Genomic DNA, 12,502 nt, shown 5'->3' with positions numbered 1-12,502 from the left:
CTCCACACAGAAGAAGACTAAAGAGTCAGACTCTATGCTGAGCTGTCAGGAACAACTTCTGCAGCCTCATCTTCTCTAGGATCAGGAAGCTGCTTGCAGATTTGGGAAGCCGTTGGTTTCAGAACTTGATGGAGGTGAGGGAGAAATCCATGCAGACATCTCAAGATAGAGAATTCCAGATTGAGTGAAGGGCAAGTACAAAGGTCCTGAGGTGTGAATGTGCTGGGTGCGTTTGATGAACAGGAAAGAAAACTGTGTAGCTGGAGTAGAATGATCAAGGGGTCAGCAGTAAGAAACAAGGTTGCACGGGTGATGGGATGGGGATGGACTTCACTTTTAAGGGGTCTTCTGAAGGCCATTGGAAGGACTTTGGGTTTTCAGCTGACTAAAATGGATAACCACTGGGGAATTACGAGTAGATGATTATTCCCTGGGGAACAACAAACTTTAGGGAAAGGGAACTTAGAAGGAGAGAATGGAAAACCTGGAGAGCACAGTTTCACAGAAAGGAGTGGACAATAGTATCACCATGCAGCAGTGGGTTCAGAAAGACAAGGACTAAAATATATCCATAGCATTTAAGGAAGTCATGCACGACCTTTGCCGGCATAGTGCTGGTGGAATGATTTCTGCCTGCACCAAGCCTCTCAGGAAGTCAGTGTTCTTAGTTCTGTGGGAGGCCCAATTCTTTCCTCGTTCTCCATCCTCTCTTCTCCCTAGACAATCTTACCTACTCTCATGACTTCAGTTATTGTCTTTGCGTTGAAGACTCCCAAATGAAGGACTTCAGCCCACTGAGCATTGTACCAATACAACCAACTTGCCTACTAAACACATCCACAAATTCCTCAAACTTCACCTGTCCAGTATGAGATCAACATTTATCAAAATGTGCTCCTTCAACCCCAGTCTTTCTTATCTCTATAAATGACACCACCATCTACCCCCTTGTTCAACACAGAAACTTAAGAGTTATTCTTAATTCCTCACTTCCCCTTACCTCCCATATCAAATTAATCACCAAGCCCTATCAGCTCTATCTTCAAAATATATCCAAGTCTGCCATTTTCTCCATCTCCATTGCTATCACGTTTGTCTAAGCCACTATCAACTCTTTGCCGAACTTCTTAATATCTTCCTAAGTGGTCTCCCTACTTCTGCTCTTATTCCCATGACACATTCTCAACATAACAGCCAGAATGATCTTTTCAAAATGCAAATCAGATCAAGTCATTCACCTGCTTAAAACCCACCAGTGGTTTCTCATCACATTTAGAACAAAATCCAAACAAACCTTACATTTCTTAACATGGCTACAAGGTCTTGCATGATCTGGCCTCTGCCTACTCTAATTATAAGGTCCATGAAAGTAAGAACCTTATTCATCTTGTTCACCAGTATTTCCACAACCTGTACCATAGATATAGGCTTGAATCATCAATAAATATTTGAATGAATGATTTTTTTCTTGCCCTACTTCAATCCAATGACCTTGACTGTTACTTCACTTCCATAAAATACACACATGGCCCCATCCTAAAGCATTACAAAATTTTATACAACCTCTGAAATTCCTCTCCGATTACAAGCTCTGGTTGTCCACTCTATCCCTTGAATCCTGTTTTAAACTTCTTTAGAACCTTCAGGCAATCAGTCACTGCCCATTGCCAGTCTATCAATCAAGGTACCCCTTGACTTTGTTTCTCTCCCTCTGTCTCCTGGCTTTTCTGGTCAACTGCATTCAAGTCATCAGTTCCTAAAGAAAATGGTTGTTAAAAGTTTGATCCATTTCCTTCTAGATTTTTTCATTTTACTTCCCAAAAGGTTATTTAACAGAGTGGTTAAAAGTGTGGATTTTGGAGTAAGACAAACATGGGTTCAAATTCTGACTCTACAAGTCTCGGTTTTCACATATATTAAATGGGATAATAATACTATATAATCTATAAGGTTGTTGTGAGGATGAAATGAGATGATCTACATAAAATACTTAGCAAAAGCCCTGGCACTTGCTGAACGTCACATAGTAAACATACTCAGTTTATGTATTATGTTTGCACCTAAATGAATCTTTTTCATAAATGGTATCATGCAACACATACTGTGCTGTTACCTTTTTCACATACAGTATATTTTCTGTGAATGCATGATGGCAGTAGCTATTTTTGCTCATATGATAATATCTCTACAGTCAATCAGTGCCTAGTACATTTTTTTTTTTTTTGGCTGTGCTGTGCGGCTTGTGGGATCTTAGTTCCCCGACCAGGGATTGAACCCGGGCACGTGGCAGTGAAAGCACCGAGTCCTAACCACTGGACCGCCAGGGAATTCCCCATATTTGTTGAATGTGATCAGAAGGAATTAGTTGATATATTGAAGATGACGAAGCAGACATAGAAGAAAGCTGGGTCCTTCATGACGCCACTGAGCTACAGATTTAACTATCCTGAAGCCACTCTATATTAAGACGTCTTATTACAAGAGACAGTAAATCCCCTTTTAGTTTATGCCATTTTTTTCCACTTGTAGGTGAAAGACTCCTAACTAATACAACAGAATTCTATTATACGTATGTACATACAATAAGTTACTTAATCAATTCTCTTTGGTGAACATTAGGTTACGTACAATGTTTTGCTATTATAAACCAATTCTTCAATACATACATATCTTTGTGCATCTGACCAATTATGTCCTCAAGTCAAAGGCATAAATGTGACCAATTTATGAATCAAATAATATACACATTTAAAATTTTGATATAATTAACCAGATTGCTCTCCAGAAAGGTTAAACTGAATGCCCATGAACAGTGTATAATAATGCCTATACTGAGTATTATTGTGAATCTTTTAACTCTTTGCAAATCTGAGAGGTGAATAATATATAAATATTTTTAAATTTGCATACCTTTGGTTATTGGTTTTCTGTTCCTTGCTGCTGAAAATAGTCCTAACTAATAAAAAAGGTGCTGGCTTTTATCTTATTAATTAGTAAGATCTTATATATGGAAAACAATTCTTTTCTTTTAGAGGTTTTTATTTTTTTATATAAATTTATTTATTTATTTTTGGCTGCATTGGGTTTTTGCTGCTGTGCACGGGCTTTCTCTAGTTGTGGCGAGCGGGGGCTACTCTCCGTTGCGGTGTGTGGGCTTCTCATTGCAGTGGCTTCTCGTTGCAGAGCACAGGCTCTAGGTGTGCGGGCTTCAGTAGTTGTGGTGCACGGGCTCAGTAGTTGTGGCTCACGGGCTCTAGAGCGCAAGCTCAGTAGTTGTGGCATATGGGCTTAGTTGCTCCGCGGCATGTGGGATCTTCCCAGACCGGGGCTCAAACCCGTGTTCCCTGCATTGGCAGGCGGATTCTTAACCACTGCGCCACCAGGGAAGTCCTGGAAAACAATTCTTTATCCATCACATATGTTACAATACTTTTTCATGTTTTTCTGACTTTTTACTTATGGTGTTTGGTAATACAGAAGTCTTTAATATTTAATAATAAATAATATTACTTATTATTACTAAATAATTTAATACTAAATAATATTTAGTATTTATTATTTAATAATTATTTAATATGTTGTCTCCAAGAAACTGGAAACAGCTGTCTCAGAGTTGGGGAACTGAGTGGTTGGGGGGCAGTTGTGATTTCTGTACCATGTACCTTGTTATTTTTCTTATACGGCCTGTTTTGTTAATGCTTTCTGGCAGTAATGGTAGATTTAGATAGACCTTCTCCACCCAAATACTAGAAAACCATTTTCCTATGATTTCCTATAATGGATTTAGGGTTCCTTTAGGAATTGACTTATGTATAGAATGTGGAGGTAGGGTAACAACTATTATTCCCAAATGCCTAGTTTTTTAACCCATACTATCCACAGAATACTCCATTCTATATTTTACCCCTTTCAAACATTAAATTTGAATATCAAATATATATATATATATATATATATGAGGGGGGGTCTGTTTTTGGACTCCTGTATTATAGTTCATTAATCTGCCTATTCCTGTCCTAATACTACAATGTTTTAGTTATGATAATTCCATAATATGTATTTATGATCTCTTTTCCCTTCAAAATTTTCTTTGATATTCTCATGCAGTATATTAGAACTTAAGAATAAATGTGTCAGTTTCTTTATCTATTCATATGTTGAAAAAGCCAGACACAGAAAGAAAACAACTACATGATCTCACTTGTATGTGGAATCTGAAAGCCTCAAATACATAGAAGCAGGCACAGGGGGGCGGGGGAAATGGGGAGATGCTGGTAAGAGGGTACAAAGTTGTAGTTATGTAAGATGAATAGGTTCTGGACATCTACTGTACTGAACACTGGAAATTTGCTAAGAGACTAGGTTTCAGGTGCTCTCACCACACACACAAAAAAACAGTAACTATGTGAGGAGATGGATGTGTTAATTAGCTTGACTGTAGTAATCATTTCACTATGCATATGTATATCAAATCATCACGTTGTACACCTTAAATGTATACAATTTTATTTTAAAAATAAAATAAGTATAAATGTGTCATGACTCCCCTCAGGTAGGGTTAGGATTTTGATTGCATTAATTTACTGACACTGATAGAATATGTCATTCCATTAATTTAATCCTTAATTTAATTTAATATTTATATATCATAAATAGGTTTTTTTCTCATTACCTGTTCTAGTTGGTTATTTCTACTGTGTAGGAAATCTGTGGATTTGTGTATGATTACATCTTGTAAACAGACACATTACTAAACTCTCATTACTTTAGTTTTTCAATTGATCTCTTCTGTTTTCTAGGTCGACATTATAGTCTACAAATAATGATAATTTTCTCTCTTCCTTTCTAATATTTACTATTATTATTATTATTTTGGTCTTCTTACACTGGCCAGAGCCTGGAGTAAAATGATGAATAACAACAATGATGGTGGGCATCTTTGTCTTGCTCCTGCTAGAAGAATTTTAACTTTAAATTATCTTTATTAGGTTATAGAACTTTTCACTGCATTCCTATTTTACTAAGAGCTTTGAGAAAGAGTGTATGTTGAGTTTTTCAAATGTCTTTCTTGTACCCATGGAAATAATCAAATGGTTTTCTTCCCTTAGCCTATTAATATAATTAATTGTATTAGTAAATCTGTTAATGTTTAACAATATTGCTTAACATTCTTAGCATAAACTCTACTTGTTCATGGTGTAGTTTTTAAACACTGCTTGATTTAATTTACTAATATTTTATTAGCATCTTTGCATCTATATTCATGTTTGAGGTTGGTTCATAAGAGTATTTCCAAAAAAGTACTCTGCAGGGATTAAGAGGAATTGGGTTGGGGTGGGGGGAGGAACATACAGTCAAAATAAATTTGGAAAATTGTGGATTAAACAAAGCAAAATAGTATTCTGTAGGACTACACTATTACATATAGGGGCTCTCCTCAACCCATATGACAAAAAAATTCACTTTCTCAAGGATTTTAAAGAATTACTATTCAGTGAGAAACACATTGGAAAGTGTTGCTCTTTGGTGCTTTCTGTCGGGTGTGGCATCATGGTTATTCTGGCCTTATAAATTCATGAAATGGTTGGGAATCTGTCTTTTTATATACCTTAGAATAGTTTAATCCATCAGCCTGGATTCCAGAGTGAAGTGGCCACAGGGATTGGGATTGACTAACGTAGCATCACACAGCCTGTCCAGATTAACACATGCATCCTTGTGGGTAAATGTTGGTAATTTATATTTTCCTTGAAAGTTATATTTTCTTTCTAGATTTTCAAATGCACTGGCATACAGTTGTGCTTGGTACAATTTTAAAATATCTGGGGCTTCCCTGGTGGCGCAGTGGTTGAGAGTCTGCCTGCCAATGCAGGGCACACGGGTTCGAGCCCTGGTCTGGGGGGATCCCACATGCCGCGGAGCAACTAGGCCCGTAAGCCACAGCTACTGAGCCTGCGCGTCTGGAGCCTGTGCTCCGCAACGGGAGAGGCCGCGATAGTGAGAGGCCCGCGCACCGCGATGAAGAGTGGCCCCCGCTTGCCGCAACTAGAGAGAAAGCCCTTGCACAGAAACGAAGACCCAACGCAGCCATAAATAAATAAATTAATTAATTAATTAAAAAAAAAGAATCTACTATAAAATATCTGTATTGGTGGTTAGAAACCTTTCATTTATAATGTTATATGTTTCTGTGTTTTATTATTCAGAGGAGTTATTAGAGGTTTGTCTGTTTTTATCAGTATTTTCAAAGAACCAGTTCTGTTCTTGGTTTTATCAATTTGACCTTTTCTGCATTGTAATGTATTAATTTCTACGTTATCTACAGAAATTTATACTTTTTGTTTTTTTTGAGTGAGTGGATACTTCTCTGGTTCTTGAATGTTATGTGACTCTGGGTCTTGTTTAAATTCTATGGCGAACATAGATATTTTTGTTTTAGCAGACAATTTATCTGGATGGGTTAAGGTCTCACATTCCAAACTGGTCTCTGCGGGCTGTTTTTCCAATGCCAGTTGTTCTCAAAACTTTTGCTGAGCCACTGAGGTCTTTCCTGTGTTCGTGCAGCATTCAGTGGGCCGTCCAGAAACTGGGCAGTGGACTATCCTTTTGCTCAGCTTTTGAAGTCTTTGGTGTGTTGATTAGGAAAACCTAGGGAACTCACAGGTTCGCTTTCCTAAGCTCCTCCCTATGTGTCTCACTCCAGTACAATCCAGTTCCCTGGGCCTTCCCTTCTCTGTGCTCCAGTCAGAAATCGCAACCAAGCTGAGACAGTATTGAAAGTAGAAGGGGGAGCTAAAAACAGGGTGTTAACTGACTGCTCTACAATAGGTATAAACCAGGGCTGTCCCTAGTAAGCCATGGCATACATACTAGAGTTAAGTACTAATGGGAAAATAGCAAGGAAGAGGGATAAGGACACACTTTCCCGTGTGTTCTGTGGGGGCTACTCATTTCAAATGTGTATATGGTGGCCACATGAAGCTTATTTATGAAGTTATATTTGAGTGGAGGGGTAAGCCATGTAGATATCTGTAGATTCCTGGGGAAGCACTTTTCAGGAAGAGAGAACAACAAGCGGAAAAGTCCTGAAGTAGGAACAAAATGAGTCCGTTCCAGGAACAGGAAAGAGTGCTACAGCAGAAGGCACAAGGGGAAGGGTAGGAGGCAAATAGAGAAAAGTGGAAGCTAATCTCACGTCAGTGAATTGAGACCACTGTCAGGATGCTGGCTGTGCCCTGAAGAGAGGCAAGGGTGGAAGCAGACAGCCCACTCCGGAGGCTGTGGCAGTGATGCAGACGTTGCTGACTTGGTCCACGTTGGAGATAAAAATCTGAGCATCGCCAGTGCAGAGGCAGTATTTTCCAGCACAGGGTTGAATGAAGTCTAGGAGGCAGAAGCACCAGCACATGAAACTGAGAAGCAGCAGGCAGAGAGGGGAGGAAAACCAGGCAGCGATCATAGAAACCAAGGAGGGAATGTTCGGAGGCGAGAGTAATCTGTGTCAAATGCACCTGATAGAGAACAGGAGAGAAACAACGGAGATTGTGAGTACAGACAACACTTCTGAGACAACACTTTCTGCGAAGGGAAGAGAAATGAGGATGACAGCTTGGGGGAAGTCAGGCCAAGAGAGAATTTTTTTTAAGATGAGAAAGCTTCAGCGGGGAAGACCGAGGATGCAGGAGAGAGGGGAATTGGGGGAGGGGAAGTGGAGCAAGGACAGCTGTCCTGCTGTGGACCACAGTGCAATGCACGCACTCCCGACACTTCAACGTTGTGCAAAGCTGCACATCAACAGTTATGGGTTGAATCATGTCCCCCCAGAAAGATATGTTGAGGTTAACACTCAGTACCTGTGAATTTGACCTTATTTGGAGATAGAGTTGGCAGATGTAATTAGTTGAGGTCATCCTGGAATAGGATGGGCCCCTGATCCAATATGACCGGTGTCCTTATAAAAGGGGGACATTTAGACACAGACATGCACACAGGAAGAATGCCACGTGAAAACTGGAGGGATCCCGCCCCAGTGCCTTCAGAGGGGTGGCAGAGCGCCACAGGCTGGGGCTGCACTCAGGAAGGGGCCTCCCATACAAAAGCTTCTTTTGTCGTTTGGTTTTTCCTTAACTTTTGTTTTTGTTTTTTAGTGAGTGAAGTGACAGCAAAGGCTTATCAATATTGGCGGATGGTGGGTAGACACGTGTGGGGGGCGGGGGGGCCATGCACCGATCCCTCCCACCACCAGCGTGAACGATGACCGCGCAGCACCGCCACCCTCGTAAGGCTTGCAGCCACCACTCTAAAGTGCTGGGAACCGGCAGAGTCAGACTGAACAAGACACTGGCTTAGCCAGGCCAGGACAGCGAAGCGGCAGGGGGCAAGAGCATTAGTGGTATGCACAAGGAAGAGAGCAAGACAGACCATGAAAGAAGTCAAGATGTTGCGGGCAGTGTAAACCTCAATGGCTTGAGGTTGAGATTAGGAAGGGGCTGCGGTGACTGGTAATGACAAGGTCCCAGGTGTGACTGTGGCCGAGGGATGGGGAGAAGGTCAAGACCACCAGAGGGGAGACGGTCAAGCAGGAGGAGCCGTATTACCTTAAGGGACAGATGGCGGCAACAAAAGTTAGTGTGCTGGACATTTATTTTTATTCTTTTGAGTTCATATTTTCATCTGAATCCTCTGTTCCTAAGTGTTCTCACTGCATTAAATTCTACAGGAAGCCCAAAAAATTGATTCTCCAAAAAATCCCACTGCTGTCTCATTTGAAGTGTTCAAAACATTTTTTAAAACTATGTTACTCTGAAAACTTGTATTAATGGCAATTCCACAACCAGTGTTCAGTATACCCCACCGCTTCTAAGCTTCATATTAAATATTGGTATCTATTTGCCATTTTTCAGCAATCTGAATAATTTTGTCTTATGACATATGCGGACTCATACATGAAAAGTCTGAGCTGTACAAAGGCACTCTGACCATACTCCTTCCCTTTCAAAAACCCTTCCAAGCTTTGTTCTTATTATCTGCTTTTAAAATGTCCCTTTCCTTGGTCTTTACTATGGGTGAACAGTTTTCCCTCCAGTTACTGGTTATCTGGATTTCTCCCAGAACCATGTTGGGCCCGATCTGCTTTCACAAGTTTCTGGTATAACCAACTGAATACCTATGGGATAGGGGGAGGGTCAAGTACAGGGTATGATAGGGAGTCGGGAGGAAGGGAAGGGGGTCCAGGCTTACTTCCCAACTTGCCCACCTCTGTATTGCCCAGGGCCAAATTCCCTTGGTCTTCCTGCCCTTCGTCTTCCAGGATCACCTTTGTCTCGGACCAATCCTTCTCTGGGATAAAACTTTTTTTCTCCAGCACCTTCTTTTTCATCTGACCTGCACAGACTCTATCCAGGAAGCCAAGGTCAGTCCTAGACCTTGGTCATCTCTCAGGCAGCCGCGGACCAATGGAGTAGACAAGCGCGACCACAGCCCACTTTTAACTGAACACCGCTGTCACAGTGTGACGCCAAGTCGATACCGAAAAGCTAACATTGTCACTTTGCGCTGGTATTGCAACCAACAGTGACAGTAAAGTTGAAAATTAAATGTATAGGGTCAGTTAAAATTTAACTCTTAAGCTGCCTCTGGACCACCTGACTGAGAATAAACTATTGCCCAATCCACTCCGAACAGGGACTTAGTAGCCAAAGATGTTAAGTATTGAGGAAAAGGAAGAGATTGTTATCCCCTGACCTTTTGCTTTTTAAATTTTTGTATATTTTACTCTCTAGAATCCACAGGTCTGATCTGGGGAAAATAAGCTGACTCAGTCTAAGATGGGTTTATTTGGGGAGCTAAAAGATCCAGAAAAAAACTCATGGCCTACCTCTGAATAAAGAATCCCCTAAAGGCAAAATAGAGTTGTTACACAATCAACTGAACATAAACCACGGCCAGGAGACATGATCATTTATACACAAACTGCTCAAATATACTGAGCACACAAGAAAGGGATACAAACAAAAGTAAATTCTTCAGCTGAACTCTGAAGCACCATCCACACCTGAGTTTTCAGCTAGAACCCTGGGCCATGTCCTGCTAACAACTCAAAGAAAAGCAGTTCTGCGCACATAATACACTAACCAACTCCTCCAACACTGGTGCCTTTCAGAACTGGTTGTGTAAACAGTACTCCCTGTATACAGAAGAGTATTAATATAGAGAAAACATGGTGCATTAGCAGGCCTGTCTATTCTATGATACTGGTTGTAGTTATAAAATTTCAAAATGAAAAATGTAAAAGTTTATCAATGAGTTTTGGCCACAAGACTAAAAAGTCACTCTGCGATGAGTGCATAAAGCTTCAATAAATTCATGGCGTCACTTGGGGCAAGGAGAAAAAAGCTCTCCAATCCATCATGCAGTCGTAAAACTTCAAACCTCCCACCTGATGCTTCCATCTGGCTCTTTAAAATATCTGAACTATTATTACCTTTTTTGCAGAGGCAGATATTAGCTAAGCGGCCTTATGAAAGGAACTGGAAAAGGAAGTAAGCCATTGTCAAAAACTGGCCATGATCATGCAAAACCCAACAGGCTGAGTGAGGTGTTCAAAACCCCTTTCTCCCTCGAGGTGAGGCACTGACCTCGGATTCACTTTCTAGTTTGGTTGCCCTGGAAACCTGATGAAGGAGGATGGCCAGCTGTGGGATGGGCGGGCCTGCTTCCGGCAGGTGTCCCGGGAGGTACCCTGCGCCTGGTCTGGGACGGCTGCGACTGCACATTAACACCTGCTGGGAGTCACAGCTCAGGGTCCCTGAGTGCAGTGGGCCTATCGTTCCTGGGCCCTGACCCTGGCTGTTACAAGGCAGAGTGCTCTCTGATGGCTTCTAAGCCAGGGCGGCTCCTGTGGCCACCTGTGGGGACATTAGAATTGTGCCTAAAGCTGCCCCCTGGCATGGTGCCCACGGTGTCTTGCCTGTCCTGTGTCCTTCAGAGCAAACTGGTGTCAGACGTGGCCTATCCGGGTCTTGTGAGTTTAACGTGTAGTCGAACTCAACACCAGCTGTGGTGAGTGCTGCACACGCTCTCAGCAGAGTCTTCAGAACCAACCAAGAACAACCTTTCAGAAATGGTTCAACACCCTTAAAGGTATCATGAGGTTTAGGGCAGAGAATAGCAAACACACAAAGAAAGGAGAGTATGCATTCATTAAGGGGTTGAACTTAATGAATTATTAGGTGTTTCTAAATAAGAGCAAGGCACCATGGTACAGAGGGAAGGAAATTCACCCAGGAACCAGATCTGGGTTTCACTCTGGCTACGCAGCTGTGGCGGTCAGCGTCTACAGGGGCAGCAAGGATGATCAACTGTGCTTCCCATCATCCCCTGCTGTTGCTACTGACCAAACCACTCTCAGTTAACCCCAGAAAATAAAATGCTATAATCTTTGACTCCATAATTCCATTTTTGGTAATCTAATCCCAGGAAAAATCCTAAATAAAAGAAAAATCCTTCTGTAAAAATGCAAACTGCTGAGTTATTTCCTACCTACAGAAAAAAATTTTAAAACAACCAATTGTCTGTGAATCACAGTTTACTAGAGTTTACCTATTAGAATACTATGAAACCAGTAAAATAATGTTAATTTAAAAGCAGTATATAATAAGCAAATTCCATAATAAGTAAAGAAAGTAGGATAAAGATTATACAGACAAAATTATTTCAATTATGTTTTTAAAAAACCTATGCATAGAAAAATGGAAGCCACAGAATCATTAGGGCGGACTGCAAGTGGAACTTAAATGTCTTTTTTTTCCTATTCTCTAAACTTTCTCAAATGAACATGTTTATAGTGGAAAAATAGTTACATTTCAGTCGCATTTCCAACACGTTTGTTACTCAGTATCACTTTCTGTAGTCAATCTTGTGCTCATTATCTTTTCGGGTTTACTATCCTAATATTAAGCTTGAAAATATCATGTCAAATCAGGATGGTTATGTTATTCTGAAAATGTAGACTGTTATAAGAGAAACTTTCTAGCAAAGGCAAGATTTAAATATCTTTTATTTAATTAACAGAGCCTAATACTGTTTCTGACACATACTGGGTGCTTATGTATATTTGTTGAATAATTAACTTAATTTCTGCTCTGTAATTCACATCTCTAAAGAGCTGTTTCCTCATATTGCCTGGAATACCTAAAAATTCGTATTTAGATTTTCACGGACTTAAAGTAAGACAAAATTAAGATCTTCTGAGCAAATCATTCCTATCCTAATATTAACAGAGACATTTTATACCAATATACTTACCATAATAAAGTTTGGGAAAAAGTAGCACTTAAAATATATCAAGACGTTTACAAACCTCAAATTCTAAAATATGGGAATTTAAAATTATGAAAGAAAAATTGACAAGGAACTTTGCTATCTTTCAGATTTAACTTCTCAATTGTTTATCTATATTCCTTCCAAAGGGATCTTACGTTGTTTCTACAAACATAAGAGG

Source organism: Balaenoptera physalus (genome assembly GCF_965194825.1).
Source record: "Balaenoptera physalus genome assembly, chromosome: X".
In the NCBI taxonomy this organism is placed as follows: Eukaryota; Metazoa; Chordata; class Mammalia; order Artiodactyla; family Balaenopteridae; genus Balaenoptera; species Balaenoptera physalus.
Note: the sequence above shows the minus strand (reverse complement) of the source record.